General features: G+C 39.4%; 1 protein-coding gene and 1 long non-coding RNA gene across 4 annotated transcripts in view; one reads left to right on the forward strand and one right to left on the reverse strand.

The window, feature by feature from the left end:
* LOC126272461 (uncharacterized) overlaps positions 1-22,143 on the forward strand; it is a 531,522-nt gene that overhangs the window by 407,474 nt on the left and 101,905 nt on the right. The gene's annotated exons all lie outside the window — the stretch shown is intronic.
* Positions 18,457-20,297, reverse strand: LOC126272483 (uncharacterized). The gene is made up of 2 exons (XR_007549229.1): positions 19,995-20,297; positions 18,457-18,914 (listed from the first exon to the last, which is right to left on the reverse strand). It is a non-coding gene; the product is annotated as an uncharacterized LOC126272483 (long non-coding RNA).

Below are 22,143 nucleotides of genomic sequence, written 5' to 3' on the forward strand. Positions count from 1 at the left end.
CTAAAATAGGTGATGCCCTGTCTCTCATTCTGCAAACTGAAATTAACTCAAGTAATGTGCACTTCATAGCTGCATCATTGCAATACTGTGACACGTTCAGTAATAAGATGCTGTCTTATATCAAAAAACTTGTGAATCAAAATAAAGACTTTTATGTGTTATGTAGTTGTTACTGTCAACTTCTATAAAGTAAGAAATGTTTGTTATCACAATTTGTTACACAAGTGTTGTGGTATATATGAGACTAGTGAAGTATACCCAAACACAAAAAAGAATATAATAAACTCAGTACCAACAAAGACAGGTTTTGACAAGTGTCTTACCTAATCATCAGATTAATAAATCATAGTTTAAACATAATAACCCAAATCATGTATAGAAGAATCAGGTATAGAAGAGTGGAATGACCATCTGTAGAAGAATAGTATGATGAATGGAAACTGACCTGAGGGAAGATATATTTAGATTGAGGATAAATTTTGGATCATGTGAAGTAATACTGACCACATGACTTCAATTAGAAAATAGGTTGATGAAAGGCAATCCTGTATATACATCATTATCAGATTCAGAAAACTGTTTTCACAATGTTGAGTAAAATATATTCTGTGAAGTTCTAAGTTATAAGGGATCAAATGCAGAGAGGGAAAGTCTACCTACAGAAACCAGGAGATACCTCTCACAGTCAAAAAACAGAACAAAGGAAGTAATTAACTCTTTTACTGCTATGGGCAAGTTAACTCATCATGTTCTGCTGCTCCCCAGGTGCCGAGGAGGTACTTCAACTCATCCTCTGGGTTGTCCTTAAGCACTATTTATGCGATTATGTGTCCTGTACTGATGATGGTCTCACTGCTGCAGGAGAGTTACTTCTATGTCTGAGTGAATAAAAAAGTTTTAGGTATTTATCATGCAACAAGCACAAGATGTCATCTTGGTCAAACTCAATGTTGAGGCTCATCAGGAGACAGGACAGGACATCCACATTGACATGTTGACCAGTATTGTGAAAGTGAATTTTGTTATTATACCTGCTGATACAGAGTGCACAGTGCTTGAAGTGGTTGGCAGTTCTCTCAGGTAGCTTTCCTGCAGGACTGAAGAGGAATATCAGTGGCTTATGAACCATGATGAGGTGGTACTTTGTTCTGAATAGGAATTCTTGAAATTATTTAAGTGCAAGAATGATCACAAGGACATATTTTTTATCTGAAAATACCTCTTTTGTATGGCACTGAGTGTCTTTGATGCAAGTATGATCAGATGTTCAGAGCCATCTGTGACTCTTTGTGTCAGGGCAGCCCTTAGGATCCATTCAGATGCAGCTGCCACCACCATTAGCTGTTTGTCCAGTTGAATGTGGCAAGACATGTTGCCAATAGGAGGGCCTGCTTCAGGGTCATGAATGCCAGTTCACATTCCACAACAACACAAAAGGCACAGCCTTCTTCCACATGTTACTGAGAAGGTGTACAGTTGATGGTATGCCAGCTATAACTTTTCTGTAATAAATTACTTTTCCTAGCAAGGAATGGAGTTCCTTTACATCTGTGGAGCGAGAAAGCACAATGACACCTTCAACCAGATTGTGTTTGAGCTTAATAACTTCATGAGACGATGTGTCCTAGGTATTCAACCAACAATTGAAAAAAGAGAGATGTTCAGAGGTCAGTTTGGAGGCCTGAGGACTGGAGGGTGTGGAACAACCACTACAAGTTTCCTATGTGTTCTTCCATTGTGTCCCCCATCACCACAATGCCCTCTAGATAATTTATGCACCCTGGAACATCTTGTAGCAGTTGCTCAACAAATGTTTGAAAGGTTGCTGGGGCACTAGCCACCTCAAAACCTAAATGTTTGAAACAACTATATTCCATGTTTTATGTTGACTACCTTCACTTTCTGTGATTCATCATCCTGGTTTAGTTATAAGTAAGCTTCTGAGAGATCAGCCTTCAAAAAATACTGGTTTCCCACAAGTGCAGAGAGAAGCTTGTCTGGCTTTGGAGTGGGATACATATTGATCTCTGACTATGAATTGACTGAAACCTTAAAGTCTCCACATGGGCATGTAACCTCTCCCCCCCCCCCCCCCCCCCCTCCTTCCCTTCCTAATACCACCTATTGTCCACATTAGTCTTTTAAGAAGATATGAGAGGAGGGAAGATTACAATAAACTTTCTAGTTTACTTAACTTGTCATATAAGTTGGCTCCAGTTCTTCTTCTTTAGTGGTCTGATCTTGAAGCTGAAAATGTCACATTTTAGGTCCTCTCAGCTGGATTGTCCTAAATAAATTTGAAGATTGTTGTTGCAGAATTTTTATTTTTATGTAGATATATTTTCTCACATTTTAGTATATCATACAGTCTCTTGATTTTTCACATTAACAAAGCTAAAATTACATTGTTCACACAAAATACAAAAATATGTCTGATCACATCAGAGGCATGCTTAGGACTTTCCTACTCTGCAGAAAAAAACATATTCCAAAGGGTTTACAATCATTCTTAATAAATGAATTTCTACTAGTTTCCATTACATTATTACTTTCAATTATTATTTTATAAATGAATTCAGAAATAAACATAGTAACCAGTACAGAATTGCATAATTAATAATAGAAATTTTAAGTGTGCCAATAATTCATAATTTCAAACGCTTCTGAAAAAAATAATTTTAACTGTACATTCAGAATTAGTACTTACTGAAACTTCCTGGCAGATTAAAATTGTGTGCCGGTCCAAGACTCGAACTCGGGACCTTTGCCTTTCATGGACAACTGCTCTACCAACTGAGCTATACAAGCACAACTCACGCCCTGTCCTCACAGCTTTAATTCCGCCAGAACTTGCCCACGAAAGGCAAAGGTCCCGAGTTCAAGTCTCAGTCCAGCACACAGTTTTAATCTGCCAGGAAGTTTCATATCAGCGCACACTCCGCTGTAGAGTGAAAATTTCATTCTAGTACTTACTGATTATAGCATTGAGACTAAAACATTTTATAAAGTAAATCATTTCCCTAAATTTTAGCAAGAAATATAACACACTGTGTATAAAATTATATGATAGTTTTCAGGAAAGCAACTGGATTATATTGACCACTCTAAAATTCAAAAAATAATACTAGTATTGACAACTTCTGTTGAGAAAAACTAGTGCTAGAGGAGGATGTCGTATAACAGACAGAATTTCCTGACAGTTTTTTTTTATGGTAACCAAAAAGCTGTTGCCCACTCACTTGCAGACACATGTTCACAGACGCTCACAGCTCTCACTTCATCTAGTTCATTCTTGATGACATCCCGCAGTGCAAGAGGTATGTGTTGTGCATGGAAGAAGTGAGTGTTCATTTAATGTAAAGTGTGCCATAAAGTTATTCCCTTTTCTCACCCCCAGAGAAAATGTCAGGGAATTCCTTACTCAGGGTTTCCAATTCTCGAAATGGTACTTATTCCAAAACCAGGTGGACCAGGTCATTAATGACAAATCTGAAAGTTGAAAAAGCATTAAGGCTGAATAGATTCTCTGTATCTGTGCTGTGAACCACAAGAAAGGTGAGGTGTCACACAATATTTTTGTACATCATCACATTTCCTTTGAGTGGAATTTGTTGTTTGTTATATGTCACTAAGCAGTGAGCTGTGGACTGAAGGGGCAGCAGTCCCGGATAGTGATATGTTTGAGTGTTTAACAAAAATGCTGAGACACTGGAGCAAACGAGTAGCTGAAATTGTTTTTTGTGCAATGTGAGCACGATGAACAGTTTCTTAGGTGACGCCACTGTGCTGTGAGACTCCAACGAAATCACATTAATACTGATTAGTTACTGTCAAGGTGAGTGTTTTTTTGTCCAGAGCTCAGCAGAGACATGAGATGTCCTTTCTTCTGGCATACTTCACACTATGCCCTCCTGTCAGGGTAGTCATTTCTGATATGTTCAAAAACAGTCCAGGCACAATGTAAGTGAGTACTGGTCAAAGAGCCAAGACTCCTTCCCTGGTTTATGAGATAGAGATGGAGTGCGGCAGTGTTTGTGCTCTACTGTTGCCACATTTGCTGTGTCGGCAAAGTTGTCTCCCTCTCCCAGAACTGATGCAATGGTCACCACCTCACCCCAGAATTCTTATTGATGGCCCATTACATGGGGAACTTTGAAAAATTGGTCCCTTTTTGAAATGTCCACCAAAGTAGGGTCCTAAAATTGTAGAGCTTCCTGATGCAACTTCTTATCTGGAGCACCAGAATGATTGAGTCCCTAATTATCGTATCTGCACACGTTCACTTATTGACTGGAGTAAAAAAATGGTATTCCCCACTAAATCCCTGCTGTTTAGCTGTCCAATTGCAGTGTGAGTGAAAGGCTGTTTATGATACTGATAAAATTCCACACAGGATGCAACGACATGGCACTGTGAGTGAAAGTAGGTAGTTAAGAGAGCATATATTTTTTAAAGGTCTGGTGTGCTGATTCCATGAATTGACTGTGGCTGGATCCCTTACCTGGAATATGGCACAGTGCTGCCAAGGCACTCCTCATATGCTTACCACTCTTCAGGCGTCTTTATCTAAGTTGGAAACAGTTGTAGATATGTAGCCGACTGCCAAGAGAGCAATGTAGACAACAAGGTTTCTTCACATTTTTATCTCTCTGACTGCTGCTGCAAAAAGTGAAACAGCATGACTTCCATCGACACATCCAGTTACACAGATTGTTGTGCAAGATCCAAGGTTACATAGCAAACACGAAAAATGCACACAATTGTCAGCAATTATGTTGAAACTAACAACATAAAAAACAAGAGACAATCCCCCAGAACAAGTATATTTAACAAACTCACAGGCCAGTAGTCCACAATGGATATAATGTATGGAATAGCCACAGTGCCAGCTGCTGTGTAAGAGCACAAGAGCATGTGAACACCCTAACTTTTGTTACCTTGTGGATTTATTGGTTATTTTTCTTTGAATGCTGTTGAATATAATGTATATGCGGTAATCTGAAATACAGGGCACTAAATTTGCTATGTAGTGCTCCATTAGACTGCTGAAACTTGGCATCAGGGTCATGAGCACACCTTCACTTGTGCATGTTTTAAGGAGGATCTGTGCATGCACAACTGGCAAGATATAATTGCCTTGCGTGCCAAATACATACAGATTTGATAAACAATTTGCACAGTTCATAGTGTGCACTGATAGCCCCTTATCAATCAACTACTAGTTTATGTCAGTGATACCAGATGATACCACAATGCAGCAGACTTTTATCTATGTTCGCCATATATTCTGCTTGGTGGTAGCACACCCCATAAATATGTGAATTCACACACTATATACCAAAATTAGATTGGACATCAGTGTATGTTATAGTTATACTGAGGAAAAAACCTATTTTGTGGTAATCTGATTGAGATGTGGTACATAATGTTTTGGATTTTATCATAGAGTAATCCATTTGAGGTGATGAGAACCATAAAACATGTCATCATTGATTGTGGGACTGTAGTATTTATTCATGCTTTTGACATCTGTTGATCTTAAGGTTTATCTGTTCTGTAGGCCCACATTGTACATATATTTGAACAATCACAAAAAACTGATCACTGGTTACTCTGATATTCCCTTAGGTAGGGAAGAGGGTGGGGGGGGGGGGGGTCAAAGACAGTGTGCTTGTGCTTTTGCCTCTTATAGCTCTCAGAGCCTCGTTTGTATTCTCGTCAAGTGACCTTGTTGGTAGATAGTACTACTACTGCATTTTGCAAACAGCAGTTTGTGTTTGGAGTTGGTTGTCTATCGTGCAGCAATTGGCTTTCCTGTGGAGTGTCAACATGTACTGGGTATTAAGCACTAAAAGAAATGAAAATTACCAGGAAAAGTTTGCCACAAAGAAACTAGGGGATCTCAAACCAGATTTGTTGTCTGAGAAAGTGACAAGATCAAATAAGAGAAACTACAAACAAACATTTAACAAATGAGTGAATATAACCATAAGTCAATATGTGGGTGCAATGTAAGAATGCCTGATTTTCAGCCTAGAAGTTAATTCATTAACTAATACATGAATACATGAATTAGGAATCTCATACATTTGTCCGAAAAAATAAAACAGAGTGAAAACTCCCACTTTCATAAAAATGCAGAACGGAGAGTAGCAAAAGCTTAAACACTATTTAATTCTTGTCATAAACTGTACTGAATTATGTACAAAACAAGAAAATTTTACAACAGCAATTCTTCCTTTTGCCAAACAAGTTATGAATATTATTATTATTATTATTATTATTATTATTATTATTACTGAGAGTGGCTGAAGTTGTATAAATATGTCGATGAGTGTAACTGTTATATAGCAGATGCTATTAATTTTGCACTGTCATATTTATCTGAATTTAAAAATTTGGGAACCCCCAGAATGTGTATCTACGAGCTGCCACTTGATAGCCACATAGAAAGACAAGTATATAGCTAACATAGTAAATAGCATGATGAGCCTGAGAGCAGACTGAGGGCAATCACAGGGTGGCAATTGTATATGTAGATGGCATGTCGCAGGTGGCGCTAAGAGGCACCTGCGTACTCAATGTGCACATGCTCAGACACAGTGTCTCAGCTTAGTGGCCACATTTCTCGATAGTGGACGCAGAGTGACTGTCATGGGATATGTGCCAGTTGTGCGCTGACAGCTGATGTTAGACATGTCAGCTGATGCTTGATGTCTATCCCAGTGGGTTACCACAACATTCCACACTTTTCTTTGTCAGAAATCATTTCTCTATTGATAAGATTGGCATCATGTAAATATTCATCAGTTCCTTTACAACACAATCCCAAATGGAGAATTTTAATCATAGCATTTACACCTATAAAACTAATATGCTCTATCATTACAGTACAGTTCTCTGCAAAAGCAAAACTCGTAGACTCTTACAGACTGTTGCAACACTATTCACTTTAATTTTCTGTACACAGCCTATCAACTGTCTCAAGACTTGGGGCAGTAATTGCTATTCCCTCAAAAGTGATGCCCACTTTGACAAAGGACTCATCAGATAACAAATTTATGGAGTATCATAGTACTCTTTACAAATAAATTTGCTTCCGAGTTTGTAGATTATGACACTAGTATCATGACCATGTTCTTGTTGTTGTGGTCTTCAGTCCTGAGACTGGTTTGATGCAACTCTCCATGCTACTCTATCCTGTGCAAGCTTCTTCAACTCCCAGTACCTACTGCAACCTACATCCTTCTGAATCTGCTTAGTGTATTCATCTCTTGGTCTCCCTCTACGATTTTTACCCTCCACGCTGCCCTCCAATACTAAATTCTTGATACCTCAGAACATGTCCTACCAACCGATCCCTTCTTATAGTCAAGTTGTGCCACAAACTCTTCTCCCCAATCCTATTCAGTACCACCTCATTCATTATGAGATCTACCCATCTAATCTTCAGCATTTTTCTGTAGCACCACATTTTGAAAGCTTCTATTCTCTTCTTGTCCAAACTATTTATCGTCCATGTTTCACTTCCATACATGGCTACACTCCATACATATACTTTCAGAAACGATTTCCTGATGTTAACAAATTTCTCTTCTTCAGAAACTCTTTCCTTACCATTGCCAGCCTACATTTTATGACCTCTCTACTTCGACCATCATCAGTTATTTTGCTCCCCAAATAGCAAAACTCCTTTACTCCTTTAAGTATCTCATTTCCTAATCTAATTCCCTCAGCATCACCCGACTTAATTCGACTACATTCCATTACTCTCGTTTTGCTTTTGTATATGTTCATCTTATATCCTCCTTTCAAGACAATCTCCATTCCATTCAACTGCTCTTCCAGGGCCTCTGCTGTCTCTGACAGAATTACAATGTCACCGTCGAACCTCAAAGTTTTTATTTCTTCTCCATGGACTTTAATACCTACTCCCAAGTTTTCTTTTGTTTCCTTTACTGCTTGCTCAATATACAGATTGAATAACATCGGGGACAGGCTACAACCCTGTCTCACTCCCTTCCCAACCGCTGCTTCCCTTTCATGGCCCTCAACTCTTATAACTGCCATCTGGTTATTGCACAAATTGTAAATAGCCTTTCGCTCCCTGTATTTTACCCCTGCCACCTTCAAAATTTGAAAGTGAGTATTCCAGTCAACATTGTCAAAAGCTTTCTCTAAGTCTGAAAATGCTAGCAACATAGGTTTGCCTTTCCTTAATCTTTTTTCTAAGATAAGTCATAGGGTCAGTATTGCCTCACGTGTCCCCATACTTCTACGGAATCCAAACTGATCTACCCCAAGGTCGGCTTCTACCAGTTTTTCCATTCGTCCATAAATAATTCGAGTTAGTATTTTGCAGCCGTGACTTATTAAACTGATAGTTCAGTAATTTCACATCTGTCAATGCCTGCTTTTTTGGGATTGGAATTATTATATTCTTCTTGAAGTCTGAGGGTATTTCACCTGTCTCATACATTTTGCTCACCAGATGATAGATTTTTGTCAGGACTGGCTCTCCCAAGGCCGTCAGTAGATCTAATGGAATGCTGTCTACTCCCAGGACCTTGTTTCGACTCAGGTCTTTCAGTGCTTCGTCAAACTCTTCACACAGTATCATATCTCCCATTTCATGTTCATCTACATCCTCTTCCATTTCCATAATATTGTCCTCAGGTACATCACCCTTGTATAGACCCCCTATATATTCTTTCCACCTTTCTGCTTTCCCTTCTTTGCTTAGAACTGGGTTTCCATCTGACCTCTTGATGTTCATAGAAGTGGTTCTCTTCTCTCCAAAGGTCTCTTTAATTTTTCTTTAGGCAGTATCTATCTTACCTCTAGTGAGATAAGCCTCTATATCCTTACATTTGTCCTCTAGCCATGCCTGCTTAGCCATTTTGCACTTCCTGTCGAGCTCATTTTTGAGACGTTGATATTCCTTTTTGCCAGCTTCATTTACTGCATTTTTATATTTTCTCCTTTTGTCAATTAAATTCAATATTTCTTCTGTCAGCCAAGGATTTCTATTAGCCCTCATTTTATTACCTACTTGATCCTCTGCTGCCTTCACTACTTCACCCCTCAATGCTACCCATTCTTCTTCTACTGTATTTCTTTCCCCCATTCCTGCCATTTGTTCACCTATGCTCTCCCTGAAACTCTGTACAACCTCTGGTTTAGTCAGTTTATCCAGGTCCCATCTCCTTAAATTCCCACCTTTTTGGAGTTTCTTCAGTTTTAATCTACAGTTCAAAACCAATAGATTGTGGTCAGAGTCCACATCTGCCCCTGGAAATGTCTTATAATTTAAAACCTGGTTCCTAAATATCTGTCTTATCATTATATAATCTATCTGATACCTTTTAGTATTTCCAGGGTTCTTTCATGTATGATTAAGTTATGCTCTGCGCAAAATTCTACCAGGCGTCTTCCTCTTTCTTTTCTTATCCCCAGTCCATATTCATCTACTACGTTTCCTTCTCTCCCTTTTCCTACTACCGAATTCCAGTCACCCATGACTATTAAATTTTCATCTCCCTTCACTATCTGTATTTGTTTATTTCATCATACATTTCTTCAATTTCTTCGTCATCTGCAGTGCTAGTTGGCATATAGACTTGTACTACTGTCGTAGGCGTTGGCTTCATGTCTATTTTGGCCACAACAATGTGTTTGCTGTGCTGTTTGTAGTAGCTTACCCGCATTCCTATTGTTTTATTCATTATTAAACCTACTCCTGCATTACCTCTATTTGATTTTGTATTTATAACCCTGTATGCATCTGACCAAAAGTCTTGTTCCTCCTGCCACCGAACTTCACTAATTCCCACTATATATAACTTTAACCTATCCATTTCCCTTTTTATAATTTCTAACCTACCTGCCCAATTAAGGGATCTGACATTCCACGCTCCGATCCGTAGAACGCCAGTTTTCTTTCTCCTGATAACAACGTCTTCCTGAGTAGTCCCCGCCCAGAGATCCGAATGGGGGGCTATTTTACCTCCGGAATATTTTACATAAGAGGACGCCACCATCATTTATTCATACAATAAAGCTGCATGCCCTCGGGAAAAATTACGGCCGTAGTTTCCCCTTGCTTTCAGCCGCTCGCAGTACCAGCACAGCAAGGAGGTTTTGGTTAGTGTTACAAGGGCAGACCAGTCAATCATCCAGTCTGTTGCCCCTGCAACTACTGAAAAGGCTGCTGCCCCTCTTCAGGAACCACACGTTTGCCTGGCCTCTCAACAGATACCCCTCCGTTGTGGTTGCACCTACGGTACGGCTATCTGTATCGCTGAGGCACGCAAGCCTCCCCACCAACGGCGAGGTCTGTGGTTCATGGAGGGAAGGTCATGTGCATAGTGGAACAGAATGCAGATTTCTTAAGCAGTTACATTATACTGGAAAGTCTCCTATTAAACTATAAAATTACAATGAAACAGATTAGCTGGCCCTCACATACCTTCATGAGACAGAATTCTACATACAGCTGACAGACACATACAAAACTAGAAAAAAACTAGCTTACCTTTTGGAAGTGTTTGTCCCTTCCTAAGGAATGACAGAGGAATAGGTTGGGGTAGGTTAGAGAAAAAGGGCAGGTCTCTCACATCCTGACTGAGAGCAACCTATCCATTGCAAATGTTATGGGAGACAATGATGAAGGAAGAGGCATAAGGCTGAGGTGAAGATCCTACTAATCCTGGTACCTTGCCTTTTGATTTTCATCTTTTCTTATATTCATAACAGGCTGGTCCCTTCTAACCTGGAATTTGAGTAACCAGACCCTTCCTGTCTGTACTTCCCCAGTCTAGCCCTCATTTTTTTCATTAGAAAAAATTTCTTTGTGGTACATATTGCCAAATATTTTGACATGGCTGCCAAGCTGTTTGAAGGTATGATAAACCACAAATGCTCTGTGTACCTAGAGGAAGCAAGAGGGGCAGACAGGGACACAGACAAAGTCTTGAGATGTGCACCTCAACTTTTACATGTCAGAGTACATTCACAAGCTGAGCCTGAGAATGTTAGATTCTAGTGCGAGTGTAAGTGTGTGTGTGTGTGTGTGTGTGTGTGTGTGTGTGTGTGTGTGTGCAGGGGTTATCTGAAAGTGAGTGAGTGAGTGAGTGAGTGAGTGAGTGAGAGAGAGAGAGAAAGCTTGTACAAAAGGTAGTCAGTAGTCATAAACTTTTAATTATTATCTTGAAAGAATTAAGCTGTGATTATGAAATTTGACGATGATTGTAGGTCATCTCTGTATATAGGCTTATTCAAAATGAATGAGCAGATATCAAGAATTTACCTCTCTCAAACAATAAAAAACATAAATATCACTTCAACACGCATAAACAAAAAAATTGAAAGTTTTGAGTAGTCCACATGGAAGTTAAATTAGGGCCTCAATGGCACTGTTGCTTATTTGTAGGAAAATGGGTACAGCAGAGAAATGATTATTGTGTGTGCTTCAGTTACCAAATTTAGAGCCCATTTAATCTTCACTGTGCATTTTAGTGACAATGTTGCACACAGAGTCACATCATTGTACATAAATTTATGAATGGCAACAAACATACATGCAAGATGTTTTCATCTGCAAATGGAAAAGCATAGATGAAAGTGTCAGTTGTATCCAAGCAGCATATGGAGCCCTAAAAATATCTAGGACATGAATAAATAATGAATTAAAAATACTTCATCCAAAGATATGGTGAGTTCTGAAACACTGCCTGCATCAAAAACCATAAAAACTGTAGTTATTCCAAAGCATTGCATCCTAATGACCACACCAAAGGCTAAAAATTTTGTAGCAGAGTTCTAAAGAACATAGAAGACGAGCTTTTCTAAATCATCTTTTTTTTTTGGATTAACCCATTTTTCATCTTTAGCATACAGTTAAGCCCCTTAATGATAGATTTTGCATGAGTGAGAATCTTATGACAGTTATTCAACATGCAAGAGACCCACCCAATGTTAACAGCTTCTGTGCCATTTCCGTAAACAGTTAATGGACATTTTTTTTTTTTTTAATTGGGAACACTGTCACATTAATCTCATATCTATACAGAACATTTCTAGAAACTGGCTGTTTCTCCAACTTCAAAGTGACTCATGGAACTTCACCTTCATAGAAGGTGACATTACATTAATAGCACCATTCCAAGATGTTGGATTGGAAGGGGAGATAACAGTAGTTTCGTTATCAGTTCTTATCTGCGCAGGTACATAAAAGACTGTTTTTTTCCAATCTATGCCTGCTACTCTTCATGATCTATGATGCACAATTGTTCAAGCTGTGAATTTGATAACTAGAGACCAGCTGATTTATATGTGGCAAAGTATGAGCTAACATTTTCATTTTGTTGCATAGAAAATGGTGCTTGCATTACATATGCAACTATGAGAATCTTGAAATCTGAATTTTTCTCTGTCAAAGAACATTGGAGTTGTGATTCCACCCTTTACACTTTTTGATAAATAAATTTTTGAAATCTGATCCCTTTATTCTCCCTTCAGTGCAAGGCACTACAATAACTTCATCATCATTTCTGAAATGACTATCATACAATGATTTGCTCATTCCAGAAGAGAGGAAGAAGTGACTTAGATTCATGTCAGGATGATACAGGAGTTGAGGCAAACTCTGATAGCTCAAGGAAAATAAGCTGTGGCGTTGTTCTTGGAGCAAAAAGGCCACTAGCACAGCTTCCTACAATGCTTCATCTTGACAGCTGCCCATAATCTCATCAGGAGACTTCAGCAGCATATTCCTATAATGGTTTGCCCCTTTTGAGTGTAATTTACTAACATCACACCATGGCAGCCCCAAAAATAATCTTGCCTCGTGATTGTTGCAAGTATGTCTCTTTATAAGTTGGTGAATTCATACGTCTCCACTGATTGTTTTTCTCTTTAGTCTTGTGGCCACAGTGTTACTCCCAACATCTGTGGTTGTAAGTTGGCTATAGAAATAATGTGGATTTGCTGGAAACAGCTACAACATGTCTGCTACTGCCTTGATTCGAAAGGATTTTTGACTGGATCTGAGATTCACAGAATCCAGTGGATGGTGACCTTTGCCATATTCATAATGTTATGCAAGATGTTGAAGACTGATCCATGAATGATTTTCACTTAGACAACCTACTGCATTGAAAACCATAACACCTATATAAAACAACAAGTGTCTGGCACAGTCATTAGGTCTGTTGATCTGTTACTCCTGCTACAATGGCTAGTTATCAATATTTAAGTGAGTTTGAATGTGGTGTTATAGTCGGTGCGTGAGCAATGGGACACAGCATCTCCAAGATAGTGATGAAGCAGAGACTTTCCCATATGACCATTTCATGAGTATACTGCGAATATGAGGAGCCTAGTAAAACATCTAATCTCTGACATTGCTGGGCTGGAATAGATCCTGCAAGAAAAGGACCCACAACACTGAAGAGAATCGTTCAGCATGACAGAACTGCAACCCATCTGCAAATTGTTGCAGATTTCAATGCTGAGCCATCAACAAGTGAAAGCTTGTGAGCCATTCAATGAAACATGATTGATATGCGCTTTAGGAGCCGAAGGCCCACTTGTGTGCCTTTGATGACTGCTGACAGAAAGCTTTACACCTTGCATGGGCCCGTCAAAACCAACATTGAACTGTTGATGACCGGAAACATGTTGCCTGGTCACACAAGTCACGTTTCCAATTGTATCGAGCAGTTGGACATGTGCGGGTATGGAGACAGCCTCAGGAATTCATGGACCCTGCGTGTCAGCAGGGGTTTTTCAAGCTGATGGAGGCTCTGTAATGGTGTGGGGCGTGTGCAGTTGGAGTTATATGGGATCCCTGATACATCTAGATACCACTTTGACAGGTGACATGTGTATAAGCATCCTGTCTGATCATTTGCATCCATTCTTGTTCATTATGCATTCTGACGAACTTCGGCAATTCCTGCAGTACAAAGCGACACCCCACACATTCATAACTGCTAAAGAATGGCTCCAGGAAAACTCTTCTGAGTTTAAACACTTCCACTGAGCACTGAACATGACAGACATGAACATTATTGATCGTATCTGGGATGCCTTGAAATGTGCTGTTCAGAACAAATCTCCACCCACCTCGTACTCTTACAGATTTATAGACAACCCTGCAGGCTTCATGGTACCAATTCCCTCCAGCACTAATTCAGACATTAGTTGAATCCAAACCACGTAATGTTGCAGCATTTCTGCATGCTCGTGGGGACCCTACATGATATTAGGCAGGTGTTCCAGTTTCTTTGGCTCTTCAGTGTATAATGGTGCATTGTTGCCATCCACTTCCAATTCAGCATTTTTCCCAGAAAATGGATTACTACACAGTACCCCCCCCCCCCCCCGAACCATGGACCTTGCCGTTGGTGGGGAGGCTTGCGTGCCTCAGTGATACAGATAGCCGTACCGTAGGTACAACCACAACAGAGGGGTATCTGTTGAGAGGCCAGACAAACGTGTGGTTCCTGAAGAGGGGCAGCAGCCTTTTCAATAGTTGCAAGGGCAACAGTCTGGATGATTGACTGATCTGGCCTTGTAACAATAACCAAAACGGCCTTGCTGTGCTGGTACTGCGAACGGCTGAAAGCAAGGGGAAACTACGGCCGTAATTTTTCCCGAGGGGATGCAGCTTTACTGTATGATTAAATGATGATGGCGTCCTCTTGGGTAAAATATTCCGGAGGTAAAATAGTCCCCCATTCGGACCTCCGGGCGGGGACTACTCAAGAGGATGTCGTTATCAGGAGAAAGAAAACTGGCGTTCTACAAATCGGAGCGTGGAATGTCAGATCCCTTAATCGGGCAGGTAGGTTAGAAAATTTAAAAAGGGAAATGGACAGGTTAAAGTTAGATATAGTGGGAATTAGTGAAGTCTGGTGGCAGGAGGAACAAGATCTCTGGTCAGGTGACTACAGGGTTATAAACACAAAATCAAATAGGGGTAATGCAGGAGTGGGTTTAATAATGAATAGGAAAATAGGAATGCGGGTAAGCTACTACAAACAGCATAGATAGATACGAAGCCCACACCTACTACAGTAGTACAAGTTTATATGCCAACTAGCTCTGCAGACGATGAAGAAATTGAAGAACTGCATGATGAAATAAAAGAAATTATTCAGATAGTGAAGGGAGATGAAAATTTAATAGTCATGGGTGACTGTAATTCGAGTGCAGGAAAAGGGAGAGAAGGAAACGTAGTAGGTGGATATGGATTGGGGCTAAGAAATGAAAGAGGAAGCCGCTTGGTAGAATTTTGCACAGAGCACAACTTAGTCACAGCTAACACTTGGTTTAAGAATCATGAAAGAAGGTTGTATACATGGAAGAACCCTGGAGATACTAAAAGGTATCAGATAGATTATATAATGGTAAGGCAGAGATTTAGGAACCAGGTTTTAAATTGTAGGACATTTCCAGGGGCAGATGTGGACTCTGACCACAAGCTATTGGATATGACCTGTATACTAAAACTGAAGAAACTGCAAAAAGGTGGGATATTAAGGAGATGGGACCTGGATAAACTGAAAGAACCAGAGGTTGTACAGAGTTTCAGGGAGAGCATAAGGGAACAATTGTTAGGAATGGGTGAAATAAATACAGTAGAAGAAGAAAGGGTAGCTTTGAGGGATGAGGTAGTGAAGGCAGCAGAGGATAAAGTAGGTAAAAAGACGAGGGCTAGTAGAAATCCTTAGGTAACAGAAGAAATACTGAATTTAACTGATGAAAGGAGGAAATATAAAAATGCAATAAATGAAGCAGGCAAAAAGGAATACAAACGTCTCAAAAATGAGATCAACAGGAAGTGCAAAATGGCTAAGCAGGGATGGCTAGAGGACAAATGTAAGAATGTAGATGCTTATCTCACTAGGGGTAAGATAGATACTGCCTACAGGAAAATTAAAGAGATCTTTGGAGATAAGAGAACTACTTGTATGAACATCAAGAGGTCAGATGGAAACCCAGTTCTAAGCAAAGAAGCGAAAGCAGAAAGGTGGAAGGAGTATATAGAGGGTCTATACAAGGGCGATGTACTTGAGGACAATATTATGGAAATGGAAGAGGATGTAGATGAAGATGAAATGGGAGATAAGATACTGCGTGAAGAGTTTGACAGAGCACTGAGAGACCTGAGTCGAAACAAGGCCCCGGGAGTAGACAACATTCCATTAGAATACTGACAGCCTTGGGAGAGCAAGTCCTAACAAAACTCAACCATCCGGTGTATGAGACAGGCGAAATATCCTCAGACTTCTAGAAGAATATAATAATTCCAATCCCAAAGAAAGCAGGTGTTGACAGATGTGAAAATTACCGAACTACCAGTTTAATAAGTCACAGCTGAAAAATACTAACGGGAATTCTTTACAGATGAATAGAAAAACTAGTAGACGCCGACCTCGGTGAAGATCAGTTTGCATTCCGCAGAAATGTTGATACACATGAGGCAATACTGACCCTACGACTTATCTTAGAAAACGGATTAAGAAAAGGCAAAACCTACGTTTCTAGCATTTGTAGACTTAGAGAAAGCTTTTGACAATGTTGACTGGAATACTCTCTTTCAAATTCTAAAGGTGGCATGGGTAAAATACAGGGAGCGAAAGGCTATTTACAATTCGTGCAGAAACCAGATGGCAGTTATAAGAGTCGAGGGGCATGAAAGGGAGGCAGTGGTTGGGAAGGGATTGAGACAGGGTTGTAGCCTCTCCCCGATGTTATTCAATCTGTATATTGAGCAAGCAATAAAGGAAACAAGAGAAAATTTCGGAGTAGGTATTAAAATCCATGGAGAAGAAATAATAACTTTGAGGTTCGCCGATGACATTGTCATTCTATCAGAGACAGCAAGGGACTTGGAAGAGCAGTTGAATGGAATGGACAATGTCTTGAGAGGAGTATATAAGATGAACATCAACAAAAGCAAAACGAGGATAATGGAATGTAGTCAAATTAAGTCGGGTGATGCTGAGGGAATTAGATTACGAAATGAAACACTTAAAGTAGTAAAGGAGTTTTGCTATTTGGGGAGCAAAATAACTGATGATGGTCGAAGTAGAGAGGATATAAAATGGCAATGGCAAGGAAAGCGTTTCTGAAGAAGAGAAATTTGTTAACATTGAATATAGATTTAAGTGTCAGGAAGTCATTTCTGAAAGAATTTGTATGGAGTGTAGCCATGTATGGAAGTGAAACATGGACAATAAATAGTTAGGACAAGAAGAGAATAGAAGCTTTCGAAATGTGGTGCTATAGAAGAATGCTGAAGATTAGATGGGTAGATCACATAACTAATGAGGAAGTATTGAATAGGATTGCAGAGAAGAGAAGTTTGTGGCACAACTTGACAAGAAGAAGGGATTGGTTGGTAGGACATGTTCTGAGGCATCAAGGGATCACCAATTTAATATTGGAGGGCAGTGTGGAGGGTTAAAATCGTAGAGGGAGACCAAGAGATGAATACACTAAGCAGATTCAGAAGGATGTAGGTTGCAGTAGGTACTGGGAGATGAAGAAGCTTGCACAGGATAGAGTAGCATGGAGAGCTGCATCAAACCAGTCTCAGGACTGAAGACCACAACAACAACAATAACAACAACAACTGCAGTTTTGTTTTGGTTGCTCTAGCAGTGTGCTAGAGCACTTTGGATCAGGGATTTCAAAGCATAGCAAGACTTTAAATGTGCACCCACAAATAAACCAAAAATTAATTATGCAACTTTATTTTTTTGAGTTGATAATGGAAACTATATGAGCATTCCTCATACATGTGTGCTATAACAAAAAATACAAGTTTGAAAATTGAGCTACATATTTCAGCACCATGTTTATATGTTTATCTGCTAATCAGTACCTCCTCTTGTGTAAAGATACTGTACCATATGTTTCATGCAATGGTTTGGAGGTTACATCTTGTCATATGATTGTGAATCTGGAATATTCTTTTACAAAGCAAATACACAAAGAACTCAGAAAACCATTTTGTGTAATATGTGCAAAATTCCTCCTTTAAATAACCATATTAAACACTCATATTTACTTTCTATCAAGTTAGTTTTTTAATAGTATAATCCTGATTATACCTAAATATAGAACTTTTTCCTTGCAAGATCACCTTAAGACCACTTCACACAAACAGTGACATGACAGTGCCATGACCATCTTGTTATATCGGTATTTGAAGGGCAGTGTCCACTCTTTTCCTTTTGCTTGCTTCACAGTCGTGAGATCATTAGGTTGTTGTGTTGTTATGCAGTAGTTCATCTCCATAAATAAGAATGATGAAAACGTTATTGAGATAATGTGCAACTATCCTGTGTTTTATGTTTATGCCCTTTCCAATCCCAAATACATGGACACCAAGCTGAGTAATACACTCTGGAATGAAACAGGAGCAGAAATAAAAACAGCTGGTAAATAATTAAATGTATATTTCTGATTTTACATCAACAAATGCAACCAGCTAGGTAAAAGACTAAGACTATTGTCTGAGAGTGTTAGCTATAACTGTAACATTATCTTTCCATGTGCCCTGACATCAATAGAAATGTAAGTACACTGAGCACCTACAATAGGCAACAAAGTTATAGAGAATGTCTGTTTGCAATTGAACAATAGTGATCCAGTTTTTGAAGGAGCCATATTACATATGTGTTTCCCATCCATAGCTCCTATGAAGTTCAGAAAAATGCCACATTTTATAAAAAGCATTAGCAATGTCCTTCCACATTTCTTCTGTCAGAGCAGGCATCAATTGATTCATCATTGTCTGTAATTATCTTGCAGGTTTCCCATATGGTCTTATCAACCATACTGTGTACTTGTGACAGCTAAATGATATCATATTCAGCACATCTCCAACAGTCAAGTATCTGAAAAAAGGTAGACAATAGGGATGTAACAAACAACAATTTCACAAGTGGTCTTAGCGGTAATGAATCAGTATCACACTAACCAGAAGAAAACATTTAAGACTATACAACAGAAGCCAAAAATGATGAATGTTGATTTCATGTACGAGGGACATTCAATAAGTAATACAACACTTTTTTCCCTCATCCAGTTTTGGATGAAAAAATGTATTTGCTGTGCGACATCATGGAACATTCCCACTTTAGCCCCTAAAGTTCCAACAGGTGGTGGCACTATTTGTAGCCTACAAAATGGTCTCTGTAATGGAGGTGCATTCCAAGCACAGAACTGTCATTGAGTTTCTTTGGTGGAAAACCAGAGCACCACAGATATTCATAGGCACCACAGATATTCATAGGTACTTGCAGAGTGTCTATAGAGACCTGTAGTGAACAAAAACACTATGAGTCATTGGGCAAGCTGTCTGTCATCATCACAAAATGCTCATGCAAACCTGTCCAATCTCATGTGTACCACAACAGCCCGAGGAAATCAAAGAAACAACTTCGGTATGTTTGTAATCACAAAAATACAGAAGAACTTCTCATTCTCCAATGACAACATTAGGCCTCACATAAGTCTGCATACCTTAGAATCGCTCACAAAATTTCACTTGATTGTTCTTCCTCATTCACCCTACAACCCTAATATTGCACCTTCCAATACCCACCTTTCTGGCCCAATGAAGGATGTAGTCCATGGGAAGCAGTATGTCAGTGATGGGGAGGTTATTGATGCATCAAGACACTGGCTCTGATGTTAACCAGTACAGTGGTACCATGCAGACATACAGATTCTCCCAGTAAACTGGCTTAAGGCTGTTGCACTGAAAGGAGGTAATGTTGAAGAAAAAATGGGATTTTTTTTTTTGGGGGGGGGGGGGGGGGGGTTGTAGTCATAAGAGCGAGGAATAAAATGGTGTATTGAAATTCTGAATAAAACCAATCTGCTTGTGTGTTACATTGCTTATTAAATGCCCCTAGTATTTAATTCCCAATAAACTGCTGAAGTGTGTGTTAATTATGTTATATACAACTAACATCAGGCAAATGGTGATCCATTGTATTGGTGTGATGGCTTTTCTCCAGTGTGTGTTTTACTTTTTCAGATGAACTTCCAACTTGTTCAACTGTAAGTTGAATGTATTTTCTGACATTCTGAAATATTCATAAAACTTTGTTCCATTGTACAGGGTGACTATTATTGAACTATATAAAAAAGAAATGTAAATTAGTTACAAACTATGGCATACACACACTTTATTCAATATGTAAACATCATTACAGATATTTGGATTTAGGTTATTACATGTTTGACATGCCTGCCATCATTGGCGATGATGTGTCACAGACAAATAGTGAAATTCTGCATAACCTGCATAAGTGTTGGAACATCGATGCTGTCAGTGAGCTCCTGAATGGCTGCTTTCAGCTTAGAAATTATTTTGGGGTTATTGCTGTACACCTCACCTTTAATGTAGTCTGAAAAAAGAAGGCACATGTGTTCAGATCCAGAGAATGTGGCAGCCAATCAAGGCCCATGCCAGTGGCCTTTGGGTATTCCAAAGCCAGAATGCAGACACCAAAGTGCTCCTCCAGGACATCAAACACTCTCCTGCTTTGATGGGGTCAAGTTCTGTCTTGCGTGAACCATGTTTTGTTGAAATCAAGGTCACTCTGGATAATGGGGGTGAAATTATCTTCCAAAACTTTCATGTACAGTTTAGTAGTCATCATGCCATTGAGAAATATCACACAAATTATTCCATGACTGGACATTGTGCGCCAGTCAACCATTGAGGGTGAAGAGACTTCTCAGTCATGAAATACAGATTCTCAGTCCCCCAAAGGCACCAAGTTTGCTTATTGATGAACCCATCCAAATGACAGTGGGCTTCATGTGCACATGTGCATACTAATTCCCATCATGCCCCTCAGCTAACCGTGCAGTTTGAACATCCTAATGCAAACCATTCATTTCATACAGGTCAATAATTGTCACCCTGTACATTAATTCACTTTACTGAGTGGCAAATTCTCCTTCTGTTGCTTTATTTTTCCACCCCTTATAAAACCACTTCCATTTCTCACTTGTTTTTCCCGTTCTTCATCCAAAATCACAGTAATCAACATGAGATCATAGCCTGAGAACTTCGCCATGCAGCTGCTCAAGTGCACTGCCACACACCAAAGAAACACTGACCACTAGGAATTTATGTCACTCTGGCATCACAGCCAGTGCAGTCGTGGGTACTGTGACATCGCTGATGTGTGTGTAGCAGACTTTAATGTTTATCTGTCTCAGTCTAGGATTTTTATACTGCATCAGTCTTTCCTTCTAATCCTATCCAGTAAGTCCCCCTGATCCAGGTTTCTGGCTGACTCTTCGCATTTCCTGAACCTCATTAGTCCTCTTCCTTCATACTGATTCCTTTCCCTTTGACACTTCTTCCAGTAAAAGGAGCCACTGGCTCTTATAACATCCCAGCTTCCTCAACCAAATTATAACATTTCAGCTCCTCAACACCAAATTATAACATTCCAGCTTCCTCAACCAAATTAAAACGTTGCATTAGGAGGTGTCTGCTTCGTGCAAAAGGTCTTGAGTTCATATTGACGACAACAAGTAATTCTTCATTACAGACGTTTATTTACAAACAGAACTGACAGACTTCACAGACTCAACAACTGACTCTCCGAGCCAACCGTACTGCACATCCGAACTGGCAACTGACAACTCCTAGGTGTATTAATATCTTTCCAAACAATGAGAGTCTTTGATGCACAATTGTTCAAGCTGTGAATTTGATAACTAGAGACCAGCTGATTTATATGTGGCAAAGTATGAGCTAACATTTTCATTTTGTTGCATAGAAAATGGTGCTTGCATTACATATGCAACTATGAGAATCTTGAAATCTGAATTTTTCTCTGTCAAAGAACATTGGAGTTGTGATTCCACCCTTTACACTTTTTGATAAATAAATTTTTGAAATCTGATCCCTTTATTCTCCCTTCAGTGCAAGGCACTACAATAACTTCATCATCATTTCTGAAATGACTATCATACAATGATTTGCTCATTCCAGAAGAGAGGAAGAAGTGACTTAGATTCATGTCAGGATGATACAGGAGTTGAGGCAAACTCTGATAGCTCAAGGAAAATAAGCTGTGGCGTTGTTCTTGGAGC

This window comes from Schistocerca gregaria, chromosome 1, assembly GCF_023897955.1.
Source record: "Schistocerca gregaria isolate iqSchGreg1 chromosome 1, iqSchGreg1.2, whole genome shotgun sequence".
Lineage (NCBI taxonomy): Eukaryota > Metazoa > Arthropoda > Insecta > Orthoptera > Acrididae > Schistocerca > Schistocerca gregaria.